Source organism: Schistocerca piceifrons, chromosome 2 (assembly GCF_021461385.2).
Source record: "Schistocerca piceifrons isolate TAMUIC-IGC-003096 chromosome 2, iqSchPice1.1, whole genome shotgun sequence".
NCBI lineage: Eukaryota > Metazoa > Arthropoda > Insecta > Orthoptera > Acrididae > Schistocerca > Schistocerca piceifrons.
The window spans coordinates 1,001,213,081-1,001,236,808 of NC_060139.1; positions in this window are offsets into that span (position 1 = coordinate 1,001,213,081).

Here is a 23,728-nt window from a genome sequence, read left to right on the forward strand (position 1 = left end):
AATGTAGTCAATTACAGTCATTGGAAAAGGAATGGACAAGGTGCAGGGACACAGTACTAGAAGTGGGTAAAGAATGTCTTGGAACAGTAGTGTGTAAAGATAGGATGAAGCAAACAGCCGGCCGCGGTGGTCTAGCGGTTCTAGGCGCTCAGTGCGGAACCGCGCGACTGCTACGGTCGCAGGTTCGAATCCTGCCTCGGGCATGGATGTGTGTGATGTCCTTAGGTTAGTTAGGTTTAAGTAGTTCTAGGGGACTGATGACCACAGTAGTTAAGTCCCATAGTGCTCAGAGCCATTTGAACCATTTGAACCAAGCAAACAGCTTGATGGAATGACACAGTCAAGGCAGCCTGTAAAAGGAAAAAGAAGGCGTATCAAAAATGGCTACATACTAGAACTCAGGTAGACAGAGAAAGTTACGTTGAAGAAAGAACCAAAGCCAAACAGATAATCGGAGCATCGAAGAAGAAATCTTGGAAAGACTTTGGAAACAGGTTGGAGACTTTCGGTCAAGCTGCTGGATAACCATTCTGGAGTGTAATTAGCAGTCTTCGAAAGGGAGGTAAGAAGTATTTTGGACAGGTCAGGAAAACTGCTGGTGAATCCTGTGGATTCCTTGGGCAGATGGAGGGAATATTTTGAAGACTTGCTCATTGTAGGTGAAAATACGATCAGTAATGTGTCAGATTTCGATGTACAGTGGGATAGGAATGATGATGGAAATAGGATCACATTTGAGGAAGTGGAGAAAATGGTCAATAGATTGCAGTGCAAAAAGCAGCTGGGGTGGATGAAATTAAGTCGGAACTCATCAAATACAGTGGAATGTCAGGTCTTAAATGGCTACACAGGATAATTGAAATGGCCTGGGAGTCGTGACAGGTTCCTTCAGACTGGACAAAAGCGGTAAGCACACCAATCTTTAAACATGGAAACAGAAAAGTTTGTAACAACTACAGAGGTATCTCTTTAATCAGCGTTGTGGGTAAAATCTTCTCAGGTATTGTTGAAAGGAAAGTGCGATTATTAGTTGAAGATCAGTTGGATGAAAATCAGTGTGGGTTTAGACCTCTTAGAGGTTGTCAGGACCTGATCTTTAGCTTACGGCAAATAATGGAGAAGTGTTATGAGTGGAACAGAGAATTGTATCTTTGCTTTATAGATCTAGAAAAGGCATATGACCGGGTTCCCAGGAGGTAGTTATTGTCTGTTCTACGAGATTATGGAATAGGAGGCAAACTTTTGCAAGCAATTAAAGGACTTTACATGGATAGTCAGGCAGCAGTTAGAGTTGACGGTAAATTGAGTTCATGGTTCAGAGTAGTTTCAGGGGTAAGACAAGGCAGCAACCTGTCTCCACTGTTGTTCATATTATTTATGGATCATATGTTGAAAACAATAGACTGGCTGGGTGAGATTAAGATATGTGAACACAAAATAAGCAGTCTTGCATATGCGGATGACTTGGTTGTGATGGCAGGTTCGATTGAAAGTTTGCAAAGTAATATTTCAGAACTAGATCAGAAATGTAAGGACTGTGGTATGAAGATTAGCATCTCCAAAACGAAAGTAATGTCAGTGGGAAAGAAATATAAACGGATTGAGTGCCAAATAGGAGGAACAAAGTTAGATCAGGTGGACTGTTTCAAGTACTTAGGATGCATATTCTCACAGGATGGCAGGATAGTGAAAGAACTGGAAGCGAGGTGTAGCAAGGCTAATGCAGTGAGCGCTCAGCTAAGATCTACTCTCTTCTGCAAGAAGGAAGTCAGTACCAAGACTAAGTTATCTGTGCACCGTTCAATCTTTCGACCAACTTTGTTGTATGGGAGCGAAAGCTGGGTGGATTCAGGTTACCTTATCCATAAGGTTGAGGTTACGAATATGAAAGTAGCTAGGATGATTGCAGGTACTAGTAGATGGGAACAATGGCAGGAGGGTGTCCACAATGAGGAAATCAAAGAAAAACTGGGAATGAACTCTATAGATGTAGCAGTCAGGGCGAACAGGCTTAGATGGCGGGGTCATGTTACACGCATGGGAGAAGCAAGGTTACCCAAGAGACTCATGGTTTCAGCAGTAGAGGGTAGAAGGAGTCGGGGCAGACCAAGGAGAAGGTACCTGGATTCGGTTAAGAATGATTTTGAAGTAATAGGCTTAACATCAGAAGAGGCACCAATGTTAGCACTGAATAGGGGATCATGGAGGAGTTTTATAAGGGGGACTATGCTCCAGACTGAACGCTGAAAGGCATAATCAGTCTTAAATGATGATGATGATGATGAGTCGACAGAGATGAAGTTCCAGGTCATCTACAGAGTATGATATGCTTTTGTACACAGGGTTCTTATCTTAAGAGTCTTTTAATTTATTTATAACTACACCTGCTTAATATCGTGTAGAAGCCCTGCGAGGTCGCACAAGAGCCGCAACACGAGTCGGGATGGGCTCGACTAAGTAGTGCTGGAGGGAACTGGTGCCAAGAATCTGTAAGAATACGAGGGGGTGAAAATCTCTTCTGAGAAGCACATTGCAAGGCATTCCAGATATGCTCAATAATTATCATGTCAGGGGAGTCTGATGGGCATCGGAAGTGTTTAAACTCAGAGAGTGTTCCTGAAGCCATCTTGCCACAATTCCGGACGTGTGAGGGTCGCATTGTCCTGCTGGAATTGTCAAAGCCCGTCGTAAAGCACAATGGAGATGAATGGATTCAAGTGATCAGATAGGATGCTTAAGTATATGACGCTTGTCAGAGTCATATCTAGATGTGTTGGGGGTCTCATTTCACTCCAACAGCACACGCTCCACACCATTACAGAGCCTACACCAGCTTGAACAGTCCCATGCTGACATTCAGGGTCCATGGATTCATGAGATTGTCTCCATACCCGTACATGTCTATCCGCTGGATACAATTTGAAACGAGACTCGTCCGACCAGACAACATGTTTCTAGTCATCAACAGTCGGTGCTGATGGGCCCATGCGAGGCCTTCCACTCCGAAAGCTCATATCGACCACGTTCCGTTGAATGATTCGCATGCTGACACTTGTTGATGGCCCGACACTGAAATCTGCAGCAATTTGCAGAAGGGTTGCTCTTCTCTCACGTTGAACGATTCTCTACAGTCGTCATTGCTGTCGTTCCTACAGCATCTTTTACCGGCTGCAGAGATGCCGGAGGTTTGATGTTAAATTGGATTCCTGATACTCACGGGAGGGTCGCCACTTCATCGCTGCCTGGGATATGCTGCGTCCCATCGCTCGTGCGCCGACTATAACACCACATTCAAACTCACTTACATCTTGGTAACCTGCCATTGTAGCATCAATGACAGATCTAACAATGGCGCCAGACCGCATCGCTGTATTCTGTCTATTTACATTTCTCTGCACTTGAATATTCATGCTTATACAAGTTTCTTTGGCGCTTTAGTGGGTTTTGCAATGATTCTCTTTCTACTTGTTACTATTTTTATTTCAGGATACTGTCGAAACATCTAAGGAAATGTACTGATTCACTTTCAAGTTTTTCGTTTAACATCTTCATATCTTCTGTAACGTGAATATAAATACAGTTCTAACAAATCCATTTTATACCCTTTACGTAGTCGCTGGAGTACTTTATTTTGCTCTCCTTTCCAAATGGGCGTCCTGTATTCAGTATACGTGGGGCTATTGCTGATGTGGTGTTTCTGTTGTTCGTGTACTTTCCAATTTTATCTGTGCATCCGGTGTTGAAATTTAGGCCTGTTTGACCTCGGTAGAACATGGAGCATGTTTGGTACGTTGATTTCTTCATTCCAGAGACCGAGTATGGGCCAGGATTCCACTTTATATATATATAACTTTTCATTGTTGTTCATTAGGTGTAGAAAACCCAAGTTTTACTTTTTGAGATTTGGAAGAATTTGTAATCTTCTGTGATATATTGGCATTGTATGGGATGACATATAAATTTTCTTCTTTTTCTTCTGGTCCACATCGTGTTTGCGTTTACGTTACTTTGTCTAGGACTTGTCAACCAAGGAAGCAGTATAATCATTGGTAACTGCAATCTGTTAACCACGGATGCAGTATGATCATTGACAACTGCAATCCGTTTCACTACATTTCTTGTTGCATGTTGCCTTGTTTCAAAGGTATTTTAGTTGTCCTACAAACCGTTGACCTTTATGCTGTCTGCTGATAGATATATGAGTGACATGAGCTTGCTGGTGTTGAGATGTCTGTCATTGTAATTTTGCTATAAATTTTAAATGTACATGTGTTGTTGTATTTTGTAATATCTAGGTTGAGGAATGACCTCTTTTGCCTTGTTTGTATACCACTGTATGTACAATTTTCTCAAATAAATAACTGAAACAGTTTAGAATATCTAATATGTCTTTGGCATTCCCTTTCAGAAACAACAATGTGTCATCTACTTGTTGTTGTTGTGGTCTTCAGTTGCGAGACTGGTTTGATGTAGCTCTCCATGCTACTCTATCAAATGCAAGCTTCTTCATTTACAAGTAACTACTGCACCATGCATACTTCTGAATCTGCTTATTGTATTAATCTCTTGGTCTCCCCCTACGACTTTTACCCTCCATGCTGCCCTCCAATACTAAACTGGCGACTCCTTGATGTCCTACCAATCGATCCCTTCTCGTAGGCTAGTTGTGTCACAAATTCCTCTTCTCCCCAGTTCTATTCAGTATCTCCTCATTAGGTACGTGATATACCCATCTAATCTTCAGCATTCTTCTGTAGCACCATATTTCTAAAATTTCTATTCTCTTCTTGTCTAAACTGTTTATCGTCCACGTTTCACCTCCATACATGGCTACACTCCTTACAAATACCTTCAGGAAAGACTTCCTGACATTTAAATCTATACTCGATGTTAACAAATTTCTCTTCCTCAGAAACTCTTTTCTTGCCGTTGCCAGTCTACATTATATATCCTCTGTACTTCGAGAATCGTCAGTTATTTGGCTCCCCAAATAGCAAAACTCATCTACTACTTTGTCTAATTTCCTAATATAATTACCTCAGCACCACCTGATTTAATTAGACTACTTTCCATTATCCTCGTTTTGCTGTTGTTGATGTTCGCATTATGGCCTCTTTTCAAGACACTGTCCATTTCGTTCAACTGCTCTTCCAGGTCCATTGCTGTCTCCGACAGAATTACAACGTCATCGGCAAACCTAAAAAAATGTGGGAAATCTTATGGGACTTAACTGCGAAGGTCATCAGTCCCTAAGCTTACACACGACTTAAGCTAAAGTATCCTAAGGACAAACACACATACCCATGCCCGAGGGAGGACTCGAACCTCCGCCGGGACCAGCCGCACAGTCCATGACTGCAGCGCCTTAGACCGATCGGCCAAACCTCAAAGTTTTTATTTCTGCTCCATGGACATTAAGTCCTACTCCAAATTTTTCTTTTATTTCCTGTACTGATTGCTCAATGTGTAGATTGAATAACATCGGGGACAGGCTACAACCCTTATAACTGCCATCTGGTTTCTGTACAAATTGTAAATAGCCTTTCGCTCCCATTATTTGACCCCTGTCGCCTTCAGAATCTGAAAGAGAGTATCATAGTTAACGTTGTCAAAAGATTACTCTAAGTCTACAAATGATAGAAAGGTAGGTGTACCTTTCCTTAATCTATCTTCTAAGACAAGTCGTAGGGTCAGTACTGCCTCACGTGTTCCAAAATTTCTGCGGAATCCAGCCTCATCATCCGCAAGGTTGGCTTCTACCAGTTTTTCCATTCGTCTCTAAAGAATTCGTGCCATTATTTTACAACCGTGACTTATTAAACTGATAGTTCGGTAATTTTCACACCTTTTTACACCTCACTTTGGGATTGGACTTATTGTATGCTTCTTGAAGTCCGAGAGTATTTCGCCTGTCTCATACTACTTGCTCACCAGATGGTAGTTTTATCAGGGCTGACTCTCCCAAGGCTATTAATAGTTCTAATGGAATGTTGTCTGCTCTTCGTTTCTACTTAGGTCTTCCAGTGCTCTGTCAAATTCTTCATGCAGTATATCTCCCATTTCTTCACCAACGTCCTCTTCCGTTTCCATATTATGACTCTCAGGAACATTGCCCTTGTATAGGCCTTCTGTATACTCCTTCCACCTTTCTGCTTTCCCTTCTTTGCGTGGAACTGGTTTTCAATCTGAGCTCCTAATATTCATACAAGCGGTTCTCTTTTCCCCAAAGGTATCTTTAATTTTCCTGTAGGCATCATCCATCTTACCCCTAGTGATATATGCCTCTTTCTTATATTTGTCTCGTAGTCATCCCTGCTTAGCCATTTTGCACTTCCTGTAGATGTCACTTTTGAGACGCTTGTATTCCGTTTTCCCTGTTTCATTTACTGCATTTTTATATTTTCTCCTTTCATAAATCAAATTCAATATCTCTTCTGCTACCCTAGGATTTCTACTAGCCCTCGTGTTTTTACCTACTTGATCCTCTGATGCCTTCAATATTTCATCTCTAAAAGGTACCCACTCTTTTTCTACTGCATTCCTTTCGCCTGTTATTGTCAGTCGTTCCCTAACGCTCTCTCTGAAACTCTTTACAAGATTCTTTCAGTTTATCCAGGTCCCATCTCCTTAAATTCCCACCTTTTTGCAGTTTCTCGAGTTTTAATCTACAGTTCACAACTAAGAGATTGTGGTCAGCATCCACATCTGCACCAGTAAATGTATTACAATTTAAAAACTGGTTGCTAAATCTCTGCCTTACCATTATATAATCTATCTGAAACGTTCCAATGCCTCCAGGCTTCTTGCATGTATACAACCTTATTTCGTGATTCTTAAACAACGTTTAGCTATGATTAAGTTATGCTCTGTCCAGAATTCTACCTCTTTCATTTCTTACCTCCATTCCATATTCACCTACCACTTTTCCTTCCCTTCCCATTCCTACTGTAGAATAGTAGTCCCCAGTGACTATTAAACTTTCGTCTCACTACACTATCCAAATGATTTCTTTTATCTCATCATACATCTCTTCAATCTCTTCGTTATCCACGGAGCTAGTTGTTATATAAACTTGTACTATTGTGGTAGGCGTGGGCTTCGTGTCTACCTTGGCTACAGTAATGCGTTCACTATCCAGTTCGCAGTAGCTTACCCACGGTTTTTTGCTTCTCCTGCATTATCTCTATTTGATTTTGTATTTATAACTCTGTATTAGCCTGACCAGAAGTCTTGTTCCTTCTGCCACAGAACTTCACTGATTCCCACTATGTCAAAATTATCCATTTCCCTTTCTAAATTTTCTGACATACCTGCCCGATTAAGGGACCTGTCACTCCATGCTCCGTTCCGTAGAACGCCAGTTTTGTTTCTCCCGATAACGACGTCCTTCTGAGTAGTCCCCGCCCGGGGATCCGAATGAGGGACTATTTTCCCTTCGGAATATTTTTCTGAAGAGGACACCATCACCATTTAACCATAAAGTGAAACTCCATGCCCTTGGGAAAAACTACGGCTGTAGTTTCCCCTTGCTTTCAGCCGTTCGCAGTACCAACACAGCAAGGCCGTTTTCGTTAAGATTTCAAGGCCAGACCAGTCAATCATCCAGACTGTTGCCCCTGCATCCAGTGAAAAGGCTGCTGCCCCTCTTCAGCAACCACACGTTTGTCTGGCCTCTCAACAGATACTCCTCCGTTGTAGTTGCACCTACGGTACGGCTATCTTAATCGCTGAGGTACGCAAGCCTGCCCACCAACGGCAAGGTCCACGGTTCATGGGGGTCATCTATTTGCCTACAGAGAATTGAATCTTGTAGGCCATCTATATATCTCCTATAAAATTCAATTTTCTTTAGGCAACGTTCTTGGCTACACAATAATTGTTATTCCAAGTGCTTTGTGTGTGTGTCAGCTGTGGTAATTGATGTACATAATCCCATTGCAAGGCCAGCTGATTGGTAATAAATGTTACCATTAAAGGTAAGGTAGATGTAACTAAGGGTTCGTTGCCGGGTTCCATAAATTCGATAATCTCTGTTTATGCAAGTTTCTTACGTATCAAATGTTTCTTTTGGATTATTGTTACAGTTTCATGCATGGGTATGTTTGAGTAAAATTTGGTAAAGTCAGGTGATAAAACCTGAGCAACTTGGGAGAGTTTTTTACCTTCAGTTAGTATCATGCTTTTTTAGATAGAACATGTTGAATCATATGCATGATTTTTCGTCAGCTTGTTACTCAGTTTTCGTTGCAGTCTCTGTGCTGGGATATTTATAGAGTTTACCATGAGATGTATTGGATTAGCTTCTTTGTGCATTTTTTGATGTGCTCTCATGTGTGGTGTCTTTGCATTCAAGAATGTAAAATATTTCTTTTCAGATTCTGTCAAAAGTAAATGTATATTCTTTAGTTGTTCCTTAATATTACTTTTAAACTTTTTTGTTTGGCCTTTCTATTAACATCAATGAATTCATGTGCTTTTTCTGCGCACTTCTTTTCTTTCACCACAAGTAAATACTGGTTTAGGCTGACTTTGTAACCTTGGATTGGTTGTTTTTTAATTTATTATTCATTCAGCCTAGTAAATTTGTGTAAAGCACAGACAGCTGCCTCGTATGGCGGGGGTGTTGGGAAGTGGATACAACACTACGACAGGTGTCTAAGACGGAGTGGCAACCATGTAGAGAAGTAGGTGGAAGGTGTAAATAAATGTCGTTTAGAAGTGTGGTTTCTATTACGCCCCCGATCGGGCCCTGAAAAAAAGAAAAAAGAAAAAATAGCCCTCGTATTTCGAGTGAATTCAGTCCGTATAAGTCTCACGTTTGTGTTTCAGTGGCCAGGAAGGTACCTTCAATTTATACAGTCAGGCCATCTGTTACCAAATGTAATCTAATCTAGTCGATGCTTCATCCCTTAATGAGGTTTCAATAAGGGGAGCGTAACTCCAAACTGATGAACTTCCCGATACTCCCTGCTTCAATGACCTTACCTTAATTTAGTGGTACCCTGACAAATTATAATCCTCTCTAGAAGATATATCGCACATATGAGTTTGTTGCAGCGGACGTGAGCCGCTATTTAATCCTCGTTGCCGCTGCGCTGGCTTTCAGCATTCGCAAGGCGCGTGACGTTAACACGATCCATATGGTGGGGAGCGATGCAATGCATTGCACCGCATCCCAGCCATTATTCATCAGGAATACCGGCAGAGGAGCTATAATTGACGCTTTCCAGTACGTGTAAGGCAGAGCCAGCCGGGGCCTAGCCACTCTCAGGTAACAGTACCGGCGGAGCGGCCGTAATTGCTACCGGCTGCAGAGATTTAGGGCACTCGCTCATTAGTGTTACTACCGCCAATAGATAGGCAGTTTCCGGAACGTGAGCACAATGCAGTATTGTCTCAAAAGAACTGCTTGGCAGCAGAACGTAGCTGCGGCCTGATTGCGAACGGTTTCTGCTCAATCCTGCAGCTGTAAATCAAGCAGAATTCGAAAAAGAATTGCATCATTTTACGACATGTCCCCCATAGCTTTAATTATTGATTGATCTTCCTCTCAATTTCTCTGTCTACATTTGCATCTTCTTCTACATCATTACTCCACAACCCATCTTATGATGTGAAACGGAAAGCACTAACAGGGGGAGGGTTTCACCTGTGGGTCACTGATTTTGACGTTCAATGTTGAATACAGAGCGAGATGTGTTTCGCCTTTTTGTTAGACATTCCCTACTTTTTGAAAAAAATCGGAGCCAAAGTTGCGGACGAAATGTATTTTCAATTGTGTACTACGAAAGAGCGTGTAAAACAAACATTTTTTATTAATGTAATATTGAGTCCCAAATTATTAACGTTCAAGTTCTTAAGATACGTTTTTTCGATGTATCTGATAACATTATGATAATCAGAATACCTGACTTTCATTTTTTAAAGTAAAGCATCTGGAGACGTCATTAGTAATAGATAAGTATGCATAATTAATTGACAGTTATTTTCATCGTTATACACGACGCTCTAGATAGTACTTTCGTGGATGATGATGCTCACCGACCTGTGACTTGGAAATAATGTCAGAGAAATAAAGTTCTATTTATCAGCCGCGTGAGAATTACTTTTTGTGACAGGTAAAGAATTTCGCTGGAAGACTTCAAAATTTTGTGATATCACAGCATAGCAGAGAATAACAAGTTACATCGGATGCTACCAAAATTTATGCGTTGGTCCATAACCAGTTTTCTACACCAGTCTTTTGAGATATGTTTTTACACGTCTGGTACGCATCCAATTTAATCCACGAACAATGTACTGGAAAACATGTCAATGTGACGAGGTTTCGTTCATATTAGCCGGCCGAAGTGGCCGTGCGGTTAAAGGCGCTGCAGTCTGGAACCGCAAGACCGCTACGGTCGCAGGTTCGAATCCTGCCTCGGGCATGGATGTTTGTGATGTCCTTAGGTTAGTTAGGTTTAACTAGTTCTTAGTTCTAGGGGACTAATGACCTCAGAAGTTGAGTCCCATAGTGCTCAGAGCCATTTGAACCATTTTTTTTCGTTCATATTTTGCGTGTCATACGAGATATATTTTTGTTTTGCCTGTTTCTATGATAAGTTTCACTCCCACTGATTGCGAGAACACTCACAGATAGCAATAATATACTTTGCGTGTATTATTCATACTATGTATCACTTTGAAGTTGAATGTCATTACGTTATATCCACTTACTTGATTGTTAATAACACCTCCCGCTGATTTGGTTCAAAAAAGCAAAGAAGTGTATCCCGAGAGTCGGACACGGACCAGCGGTTTAGTGGTCTAATGCATTTTATCCTTTCTTTCTTCATTTTGTTCGTTACGGTTTTTGTCATTTCGACGTCACAGGACACCACTTTAATTGGATTGTTGAGAATCTCAAGCAAGGTATTTTAGTTGTAGAGAGCAGCCAGGCCCCTGACTTGCTGAGCCACCGTGCCGGCATGCTCTAACCGCTCTACTGCTGTAAGACACATTGAATAACGGGTATCCAAGCTACAGCACGGAAACACGAGAACGTTAATAACTCGCACAGTATTAAATTTGGGCCCCATATTATACGAACAAAAATGTTTGGTTTTTAGACGATCTTCCGATGTCATGGAAAACACGATCTTCCGTTATCAGCTTTGACCTCGGCATTTTCATAACTGCGGTGTGTCTAGCAAACAGCCGAAATACGTGTCTCTTTACTTTCAACACAGAATGTCAGACTCGGTGACCCACATGTCAGACCCTTCCGTTACAAGTGTAGCATTACTGTTTTCCGCCCATCCTATTCCGTTCGGGGATGACACGTGAGAAGAAAGTCTGCCGACGTCGTAAAAGCCCGAGGTTTCACTACTTATTTTAGCCTCCTGTTTACTGAAAATGTCTTAGGTAATAGTCAGTTTGGCTTCAGGGAAGGTAAGCGCACCACACAGAGGCAGTTGCGAAGTGGCGATTGGTAAGCAATACGTAAGTAAAATCAAGACAAGTTCGCAGGAATTATCGACCTATACAAAACGTTCGTTATTATAAAATGGTTCAAGACGTTTGAAATTCTCGGAAAACTAGGTGAAAGCTATAGATGTTGACGGCTGTCGTACAATATGTACAAAAACCAAGAAAGATGAACATGAATGGACGACCGAGAAAGAAGTACGCTGAATATAAAGGCTGGAAGGCAACCAATGCTGTCTTTGTTCTCTACTGTTCAATTTGCACATCGAAGTAGCAGTGTTGGACAAACATAGATTTAGGAGTGGTCTCAAAATTCATACTGAAAGTATATGAACGATGGGATTCCCTGGTGACAATGCTATTCTCAGTTAATATGAGGAGGAATGGAGGGACATACCGAAAGAAGTGAAGAATCTACTGTGTACAGAGTATTGAGAGTACTCCGAAGTGTAACGGAAATGGTCATTGAGGAGCGGGCGTGCTGGTTTGAGAGACGTGTACACAATTTATTATGGACTTTATTTCACAAATAAAGATAAAATTTACCACTCTAAGAGGGTGTGAACCCAGTTCTGATTATACATACAATTGTTCCACACTACAACGACAACCTTAATCTAAAATTTAATAGTAACACTATTCATAAAGAATTTCTAAATTCAACTGTCACTTATAAGACAACGCACAGTTTCGACATTTACAATATTCATAAATCAATATAGGGTTTACCCCTGTGGGACAAATTCTGGTCGGACTCCAGTTACTGCAGATGCTTCTCTAGAATGAAATGATAATTAAATCGAAACCCTTAGCTGCCGACAGGTGATGTTGATAAACATCAATAGGGCCAGCTCAAAATATGTGCTGCGACCGGGACTGGGACCCAGGTCTCACGGGAGCCGTGCAAGGGATAAGTCCCTGCAGTCGCACTCTCCTGTGTGACCTTGGTGGTTCAGATGCATAGAGTGTCTGCCATGTAACCAGAAGATCCAGGGTTCGAGTCCCGGTCGGGGCACACATTTTCAGCTGTCCCTAATGATGCTTATCAACCCTTATAGGCAGCTAAGGGTTACGCTTTAATTATCATTTCACTCAAACAAAAAGTCCAGTTAACTAGGAATCAATACAAGATGTTACCAAATGGGAAAAACACGCTGGTCGAGTGCCAGATTTAGTTATTATTTAAGTAGCAATTAGAGAGATTACCAAAATTATCAAGTAGAGGTGCAATGAACAAGAACAAATTCAAGATTTGATTCATAAGCGCAAACGTTGGTCAAGCTGCAGCTTCACTATTATTTGAATAGGATGTAAGGAGCAACCCAAAATTCTCAAGTAAAGTTCGGTCCTTATAAACCAACATAAGATTTAATTCGAAAGCAACTTCAGTTATTATCTGAACAGCACCCCAGTCTCATACCACTACCAACCGGCACTTCACGCTGCTAGCGGATACTCCCGCGGTACGAGAGTAAACATTACTTGGTTAAACGAGCCTGGAAGGCTTGGTGACAAGGAACACAATACAAATAGAACCACCCCACAATAAATCAAACATATGGTCAATTATTATGAATCATTGAGAGCGGAGAGCGAGCCAAGGCCTGTTGCACGTAAACAAGATTTGCTCACTTTTAAAATGCACCAGCAGCTACTCAGAGCTCTGACTGCCCCTGGAGTCAAATCAACAGCACCCCCGCACACAGACGTAAACACTTCAGTGGCAGTTTGCTTGTACACAAGCCATACGTTACCCAGTATAAGCAGCCACGACCGCAACACCTCCTCAGCACTTGTCATGAGCAACAAAAGGATCTTCCCCAGAGAGAGCCCACAGGCTTACCAGCACACCAAATCTACACAACCAGTGGAGACGTCAACCATTAACCACAAGATAAAAGAATAGATGTTGGTGACCGTACACACCATCGAAACAAAATTCAAAATTGTTTTGGTCCAAACGATTCACAAATTCACTTGTCCACAATGCTTCGTCACTCAAATCGGTACCGACTCCAGAAGCACAACTCTCGGAGGTCGTCATCACATTCGGTGACATGAACCCCTTCTCGCTGCTCGGCGAGCTGCCCCTTGCTGCCTTTACACCCTCTTCGACGGCGACTTTTACTTATTACTCACTCCCTGCTGCACACAACGAACCTCAATCCCTCGCACCGAGGCCGCTCTGCCACAGTCCCCCCTCCCCCACTCCTCCATCACCCACCAGTTGTTACGGCGGCACAGGCTTTTAGCTCCAGCTACGAACCCGTCCGATACCACGGGTGCTCGTGAGGTTTTCACATCGTTATGCGCATGTTGACGGCTAGTAGCGTCGGACGAATCATATCGAAAGTAGTAAAGGGTGACAGAAATTGGAGGGGGGAGAAGGGCGGGGGTCACGAAAAACACGAAGTTAAGGAGTTCAACTACCCTGGCAGCAAAATAACACATGTCGGACAAAGCAAGAAGGACTTTGATAGCACACCACAAATCACAAAGAGGACATTTCTGGCCAAAAGAAGTGTACTGCTATGAACATTGGTCCTAAAAAAGGTAAGGTACATTTGATAATGGACGTTTGTAGCACAGCATTGCATGGAAGTTGAGAGATTCTTACAGTTGGTATCTAAGAAATGTGTAAAACTTACTTCGATATCGGAATAGGTATATCTCAATGCAGGACAACAGAACTATGTGAAAATTTAATTCCGAAAGCAAATATGTGGAGCTCACGCTACACGATGAGAATTCCAGAGTAGCCGGTACGTCAAACAACTCGTCGCGAGGAAGCAATCCGTTTTCAATGAAATTAACATACGGTATCTGACTGCAAAACAGGTGACTCACATTAAAACACTGGCCATGAATATTGTCAATCTTTAATATCGCAAACAATCGCTATATCAGGAGTACCATTGTAATTACGCAGCAAATGAACATAAAAGTTAACGCATCAGACGCTGATAAAAACAGTTTGATAATTCACAAGATAGCATTTTACTAAACTCTTCTACAGGTATTAAGCCTCTGAACTGATATGATATTATTTCTACAAATGCACTTACAGAACGCTCGTCTGTTCTGCAACTTGTTGCTGTTACGAATAATGATGTGACTGTCGAAAATCAAATTTCATTTCCCGTACTTGCAAAGTGCAGTGCAAGACGATATCTTAGAAATTTCAGAAATATGCTTCTGGGGAAGTAGTCTCAACGACTGACAAATGAGAAAAGTTCTCACACCTAAACAAGAAAGCAAAAATATTTTTTTATAACTCTCTTGTCTACAGTTGCTTTCCTTGACACATATTTCAAATATAAGACGAGACTATAGGTTGCATTACTAAATTTCTGGTGCAATCTTCAGCCATAGGCATTCTTCTAACAATAAGAAACTGCACAGTTACAAACGTAAAAAAACATGATGAACTTAAAAATCGGCTTTTGCCGTTTTTCCTTTAATACACACATCAAAAAATGTTTTGAATCACGCTGATTCTCAGGACTCCTGAAGACAGACATTGGCTGTGGACACTGTATCACAGACACAGTCCCTCTGACTGGTCAGAGATGTCACTAAACCCGCCCAAAGATGTAAACAACCATTCATGAGCAGCGCCTATTAGACGGAGGGGGCCCGACAGCTAATCAGTTCCAGTCATTCCACCAGGAAGGGGGTACACGGCTCGTGTTGTCTGTAGTTCAACCATGCCTAGATGATCAATACCGTCGCCCTATCGCGTCCTAATTGCTACTTTGTGCCAGAAAGGGCTCTCAACAAGAGAAGTGTCCAGGCGTCACGGAGTGAACCAAACCGATGTTGTTCGGACGTGGAGGAGATACAGAGAGACAGCAACTGTCGATGACATGCCTCGCTCAAGTCGTGTAAGGGCTACTACTGCAATGGATGATCGCTGCCTACGGATTATGGCTTCGACGAACCCTGGCAGCAACGCCACCATGCTGAATAAAGCTTTTCGTGCAGCCAGAGGACTTCGTGTTACGACATCGATCGACTAGAGTGGCCAGCATGTCCTCCAGACATGAACCCTATCGAACATGCCTGTTATAGATTGAAAAGGGCTGCTCATGGACGACGTGAGCCACCAATCACTCTGACGGATCTACGCCGAATCGCCGTTGAGGAGTGGGACAATCTGGACCAATTATGCTTTGATGAATTTGTGGATAGGATGCCACGACGAATACAGTCATGCATCAATGCAAGAGGAAGTGCTACTGGGTTTTAGAGGTACCGGTGCGTACAGCAATCTGGACCACCACCTCTGAAGGTAACGCAATATGGTGGTACAACATGCAATGTGTGGTTTTCATGAGCAATAAAAATAAATGACGTTTATGTTGATCTCTATTCCAATTTTCTGTACAGGTTCCGGAGCTCTCGGAAGTGGCTTATTATTTTTATACGCATGCAACCATCGTATTGTTTATCGGCAAATAAAAGAAAAATTTTTCTGCATCGTCGATTTGGGTTGGTCTTCCCATTCCCGCAGTCCATGTTCTCCTATCCTACCACACCAAAAGTGCTGTATTTCTTATCTCATTAGGAACATAAGCTCTTGAAATTTTGTGAACCATCCGCGATGCACAACGTCTTTCCTGAAACGTCACCATCTGCAATTAAACGAGCTTCTCTCTGGTACTCTCCCATCTGTAATTGTCGTTCAGCTCTTCGTATCTTACCTCCTCTTTCATTAATTCAATGTTGTAATTACAAAACGAGCCCAGGAAGTACTGTAGGGGTCCTTGTTCGCGCATGAGTTTTAGTTCCTGGACTGTTTCTGTCTATATCATCTACATGATTCCTACAAAATCAATAATGAAGAATTTGGCAGAGCGTTCGTTGAAGCGCTTCGGACTATTTCACCATCTTTGCACTTTCGAAAAGGACCTGAGGAAGTGAACACCTAAATCTTTCCGTGAGACCTCCGATTTCTCTTAACAATGGTTATTTTTCTCAATCGAGGTGGGAGTCAATCCATGTCCAGCAATCCAGATTTACATTCTTCGTGATTTCCCTAAATCAGTTCAGCAAATACCGGGATTTTTTCTTTGAAAGGGCAAGGCCATATCAAAACTTTCCGAGCTTGTACCCCTCATCTCTAATAACCTCGATGTCAACGCGACGGGGCGGGAATTTTCCTTCCTTACTTGTCCATAGTTATAGAAGGTGTATCAGCCGTGTCGTGCAAGTGATCTTCGTGGAAAGTGGCCACCGTTGTGTTGGGGAAACTCTAACATGACTCCCCTGAAGACATCACCGGAAGTGAGAAAACTCTAAGAGAATATAGCTGGACGATGATGCAACTCCATCTCTCTATGAATCTAGCGTCATAATCAATGTGGAAGCTCATTTGCTCAAGGTGGTGAAAGAAGTCCGAGGTATCGAGAACTCCGAGAAGGAATATTTGAAGTAAGCTTTAAAATTTCGGCAGCCTTCGGCACATATTTTACATGAGAGTCCTACGACGACAATAAGTGCATGACAACACCCTCTGTATACTAAAGGCGAGATAAAGTGATCAAATAGTAATATGAACAGCATTTACCTTACTGTAGGTAAAATCACAGATTTCCTCCAATTGCTGGTTCCAGAACAGCTGAGTGACAGACACTAAGATCTTGAACGAACGATGTAAATTAACGTAACAGCTGATATCTAGATACATTTACTCAAGTCTATGTTATTTATATCTTTTTTTCATTCCAAATTATGACCTTGTGAACGCGATAGCAGATGACATTAGAAGAATTCCATTTTCAAAATTTTTTAAATTAAACACCAATGAAAGAAACTAAAGCTAGTATTAAGTCACGTCTTCTTAACTTTGTCTGTACCGCGGCTTTGGAACTAATCGTTGTAAAATAGGTAGCTAAGGACGTCATAGACTCCGGCGTAAACCAACGTCGAACTTCGTTCGACACTACAATAATGTGCGAGTGCCTCAGTATTAGAAGTACTGAAAACAAACCCAGAATTCCCTTTGTATTATTGTAAAATTGACGACTTTTTCACGGTTTATGTACTGTAGCTATTTTTTGATGTCCCGTTCGTTGGATGTATTTGCCTTAGACAAATATTATACCGCAGTACTTCGCAGATGCACCTTTATTTAAATATACGGCACCTAAAATGATAAATATCATAAATCGGAGGGGGTACTTATTTCAAGGCGACATGGAACTTGGATTCACGAGGTAGGAAAGATGCGAAGAAAAGTCACGACATTACGTTTCAAACAGAAAAGAAGTGTACCGTGAAGAACACTCGTATAACGGTGCCACAGTTTTAAAGCGAGAGTAGTATACTTGCTGGCGGGAGCCTTTCTCTTAGCTACGACTATTTTTGTAAGATCATTTTACACCAAACTGTGTAATTTAGTTACCTGGAGAGCATTGTAGTAAAAAATATTACAATGAAAAGCACTACAGCAGGAAACAGGTACGAGTAGACGACTTTGAGTGAAAGTGAAAAACAACAATTTGAATATCTTGGGTGCAAGATTTAACAAAATGTGTCAACAGACGATATCGTGAGACCACTAAAGAGCGGAGGGCGCTAAATTGTCATCCTTGCAAACAAGAGCACAAATGCGCCGGTGATTTTAATCGGTGTTAGGCCGGAACCACTGCTGCGTGGTGTTATGCGCTACGAGGCGCAGAGGCTCCAAAGCGGCAGGAACGAGACCAGGATTTATGTAATGAGGGCGGGAAACAGCCAATTTGCGCTTAATATGCAAATATATGACAAAGTGAATCGTTGGAAACTTGTCAAATGCCAGGGTGATGTATGAGTTTCGCCATGCCGTGGCACGCCGTTACTGGTCCAAAATTCCACCAGATCGCCGTTACGGGGAAATTCTGTAATCGAGAACACCGACAGGAAAAGTTTGTGCAAACGCTTGAGTGCATGCAGGGTTTCCGTGCTTCATCAGTATCAATTTTCGAAATTCGAATTATGTGTCATTTATCATAATTTCTCCTGATGCTTTTTCGTAAATCATTCGCGGCATCATAAATGTAAACTATATTATATTCTTAACAGTATTAGTTGAAAACAGTTTTGGCTGAAATTTTAGTTTTTTTATTTATCGCCGGGCGGTGTGACCGAGCGGTTGTAGGCGCTTCAGTCTGGAACCGCGCGATCGCTACGGTCGCAGTTTAGAATCCTGCCTCGTGCATGGATGTGTGTGATGTCCTTAGGTTAGTTAGGTTTAAGTAGTTCTAAGTTCAAGGGGACTGATGACCTCAGATATTAAGTCACATAGTGCTCAGAGCCATTAGACTACGCGTTCACCTCAATTAGGCATCTTCAGGCTGATCTGAATTCGGTATTTCATAGGACGATCTACTAGACAGTGTAGCTAAAGAGCACCGTCGAGTACATCAGGCCAACATCGCCTTCGTTAAACTCAGTAAATACTTTCTAGATGGATGTGAGTGACTCCAGGAACTGCATAACGCGTTCACGTTCACAGGAGCAAATATTGAGTGACCCCAAGACCTGCATAACGTGTTCACGTTCACAGGAGCAATATTATTTGCTCCTGTGAACGTGAACGCGTTATGCAGTTCTTGGAGTCACTCACGTCCATCTAGAAAGTATTTACTGACGTTAACGAAGGCGATGTTGGCCTGATGTACCCGACATCTGCATCTACATCTACATCTACATTTATACTCCGCAAGCCACTCAACGGTGTGTGGCGGAGGACACTTTACGTGCCACTGTCATTACCTCCCTTTCCTGTTCCAGTCGCGTATGGTTCGCGGGAAGAACGACTGCCGGAAAGCCTCCGTGCGCCCTCGAATCTCTCTAATTTTACATTTGTGATTTTCTCGGGAGGTATAAGTAGGGGGAAGCAATATATTCGATACCTCATCCAGAAACGCACCCTCTCGAAACCTGGACAGCAAGCTACACCGCGATGCAGAGCGCCTCTCTTGCAGAGTCTGCTACTTGAGTTTGCTAAACATCTCCGTAATGCTATCACGCTAACCAAATAACCCTGTGACGAAACGCGCCGCTCTTCTTTGGATCTTCTCTATCTACTCCGTCAACCCGACCTGGTACGGATCCCACGCTGATGAGCAATACTGAAGTATAGGTCGAACGAGTGTTTTGTAAGCCACCTCCTTTGTCGACGGACTACATTTTCTAAGGACTCTCCCAATGAATCTCAACCTGGTGCCCGCCTTACCAACAATTAATTTTATATGATCATTCCACTTCAACTCGTTCCGCACGCATAATCCCAGTTACGAAGTAAATGCTACCAGTGTTTGTTCCGCTATTATATAATCATACAATAAAGGATCCTTCTTTCTATGTATTCGCAATTACATTTGTCTATGTTAAGGGTCAGTTGCCACTCCCTGCACCAAGTGCCTATCCGCTGCAGATCTTCCTGCATTTCGCTACAATTTTCTAATGCTGCAACTTCTCTGTATACTACAGCACCATCCGCGAAAAGCCGCATGGAACTTCCGACACCATCTACTAGGTCATTTATATATATTGTGAAAGGCAATGGTCCCATAACACTCCCCTGTGGCACGCCAAAGGTTACTTTAACGTCTGTAGACGTCTCTCCATTGAGAACAACATGCTGTGTTCTGTTTGGTAAAAACTCTTCAATCCAGCCACACAGCTGGTCTGATATTCTGTAGGCTATTATTTTGTTTATCAGGCGACAGTGTGAAACTGTATCGAACGCCTTCCGGAAGTAAAGGAAAATGGCTTCTACCTGGGAGCCTGCATCTAATATTTTCTGGGTCTCATGAACAAATAAAGCGAGTTGGGTCTCACGCGATCGCTGTTTCCGGAATCCATGTTGATTCCTACAGAGTAGATTCTGGGTTTCCAGAAACGATATGATACGCGAGCAAAAAACACGTTCTAAAATTCTACAACAGATCGACGCCATAGATATAGGCCTATAGTTCTGCGCATCTGCTCGACGACCCTTCTTTAAGACTGGGACTACCTGTGCTCTTTTCCGATGATGTGGACCTTCCGTTCCTCTAGAGACTTGCTGTACACAGCTGTTAGAAGGGGGGCATGTTCTTTCGCGTACTCTGTGTTGAATCGAATTAGTATCCCGTCAGGTCCAATGGACTTTCTTCTGTTGAGTGATTTCAGTTGCTTTTCTATTCCTTGGACAATTGTTCCGATGTCAGCCATTTTTTTGTTTGTGCGAGGATAGGATTTTTCGCCACTATACCTTGATCAACATTTTGGATTGCATGACCGCAGTAAGCAGAATTTCCGTCGGTATAAACGATAATATGATGATGTGAACCATTACCGGACATATTTCTGGCAACTGTACATACTGACTCGGCAGAGGTCCTTATCTTAAATACAATTTCTCCATCTGTAGAGAATGTATGCCAGTAAGGAAGTTTACGCAAAATCTCTGGTAACGAAATGATTGGTGCTTCTTGTTACTGTAGCTGCTGACTCGTTTACCTATGCTCCTAGCATTATTTCTCGTCAGCCATGATATTCGTGATCCAAGAAGTTGCACTCTGCATGTCCTAGGCATGCACACTGCTACAGACGCAAGGAATGTTCCTCCTTTATTATGTATCATAGAGATGTATGACTGAACTCTTCAGATTTAAACTGTTCCTCTTGGTAGACGGATTTTTTTCACGTTATTCTGCTTTGATCTAAAGAGCAGTGGCCTTACCACAGTAATTATAATACTTATACAACCCCTTACTTTTTGTTACTGGACACAATTCCAAATATCATCTACACTTCAACTTCATTTTCTTTCAGCTAATGGTATCTTTATATTACAGATCACTAAGTCCAAAGGAGTTTCATAATTGCACAAGTCACTTTTACTAAGTTCTAAAACTAAAAGTAAAAACGTCAACACATTTCAAAATGAGAATATAGCACTTTAATTTTTTTACTGTAGAAAGTGTGTCCCAATACGAATTAAAAACAACTGACCAATCTTTGTTCTATTGTGCATTAAATTAATGAATGTGGTGGAGTTGTATGGTTACGAAACGCAACTACATAAAGTTTATGTTCCAGCGATATAAGTAGCGGGTGAAGTGGTTGTTGGTACATACACTAAGTGAACAACACAATAAAACCAAAAGAGTACAATATGGCAATACATTTTATTGAATGAAGAACAACAGATTAGGCATCAGTCACACCCTACAGTAATACATTTCCACGTTTTATTCTGAGTCCCAGACTTCTCTTGCTACCTCTTCAACACTAACACTTCGAATCTGCCCACCTTTATCCATAAGATTTTGAAAGTAAGTACGATCTTCAGGGTGAAGAGGTTTTCACTGATATCTTTCGCTTTACGAACTTTGATTGGTAGGTCAGTCGCATACGTCTTCTTCAAGTGAACTATCTCAACGCGGCCTTTCAAGAGAAATGTTTCACTTAGAAAATCACTTCATGTTATGCTGGTAGTTATGGAGTTTAATCTGCATTCTGTCACTTTGTAACTGGGGACCTTACGTTTGTCCCGTGACTTTGAGATGGGGATTGACTTCTTGATATTTTTTAAAAACATTCTTGAAGTCCTTTACCACCGATGTTAATGTTCTTGGAGGACTTCTCCTCTTCGTGATCCATTCATCTTCTGTGTAAACGAGATCATGTTTTCATTTCTTCAATTTGCGCAAAATGTGTGTGTGAATTCCTAAGGGACCAAACTGCTGAGGTCATCGGTCGCTAGACTTACACACTACTTAAAATAACTTATTCTAAGAACAACACACACGTCCATGTCCGAGGGTGGACTGGAACCTCCGGTGGGAGGGGCCGGGCAGTCCGTGACATGGCACCTCTAACCGCGCGGCCACTGCGCGCAGCTTTGCGCAAAAGGTCCACCACAGGCCATTTAAGGATAACCTCCTGTTGGGTACGTGTGCAGAATGTACCCTTTTCTGTCAATGACTGAAATATTTCACAACAGTGTTATTTCTGTTTTGTGTCACACACCCGTCTGTGAACACTTAGAGTCTGTTGATACTGATGTCAATGAAGTTCGTTGTGAGGTGATTAAAGAAAGAAATAGCTCCATTGGGACCCTTCTTTCCAACTAATTCTGTGTGTGGAAACATTGTAGGAGCCCCATTAGAAAAGTGGTCTATTCCAAAACAGAAGAGCCACAGCTGTCCTGCGTAGATCATCTCCGTATAGGATGTGAGAATAAGGAACATTGTGCATGAAGTCGAAATAGCTTCTCGCATACAACGTTAACTCCCTCCTTCGCTTGCTAGCATCTAACATTCCTTCATTGCATTATAAAACTGCTTAGCCTTAGTCCTATTTACTTGAAGATCACTTTTTAGTTTCTGCCTCACTGCTGACACTTTCTCGCTCGGAATTTCCTACTGAAGTTTTTCATACGCAGAACGTACATCAACTCGTGACTTTCAAAATGGTTAACTACAATTTTCTTTACACTCTTTCAAAAAAATGTTCTCACTTCATTTTTGGTGTCACATTTCCATTGTTCCTTTCTAAAGAGAGGTTTCCTGCTCATGCTTTTGAAAGTATATCAGCCACATTTTTTGTACTTTCAATTCAGAGCTAGGGTATCTCTTTTTTATTTTGCTTTTCCCATAATGAGCGACTCTATTGGGAAACGATTCAATGTGATTCTACACTTGAATTTGCAGTTCAGCAGGTGAGCATCTCGCTCCCGTCGACCACCGCGTTTATACCTTGGGGCGATATTCCTTGCAGAAGTGAGTCAGTAATGCGCCGTACTCTTCCGTTGCCAAAGCCATGTAGAGAGAAAAAACTTTGCTTTCAAATAATGTTTTCAGTATAACCATACTTAACCTGAAACTAAGTACAAGCATAACATTTGTAAGAATACACAATTGATTATTATATTACATTGGAAATACAAGGTAGTGGATATAAAACGATTTAAGATTATCACAGACGTAAAACATAACATTATTTACCATATAGTGAAAAACAGCGGAATGAGTCTTTGTTCCTTCGATTTGTCTATTTCGGCGCCTTTGTGGAACTGACGCAGAGATCAGACCGGCTAGGTATGTATCCTGCAGATCTTTTGTAGACATGGCACTGAATTCCTATTTGAAAACTTGAGAGAATGTTGCCATACATGTACGTCTACACCTGAAAACGAGAGAAAATTACATATTAAAACAATCTGCGTTATGTTTATCTTATACTAAACAGAATTACGATCCAGTGCTCATTATTTACATTACTG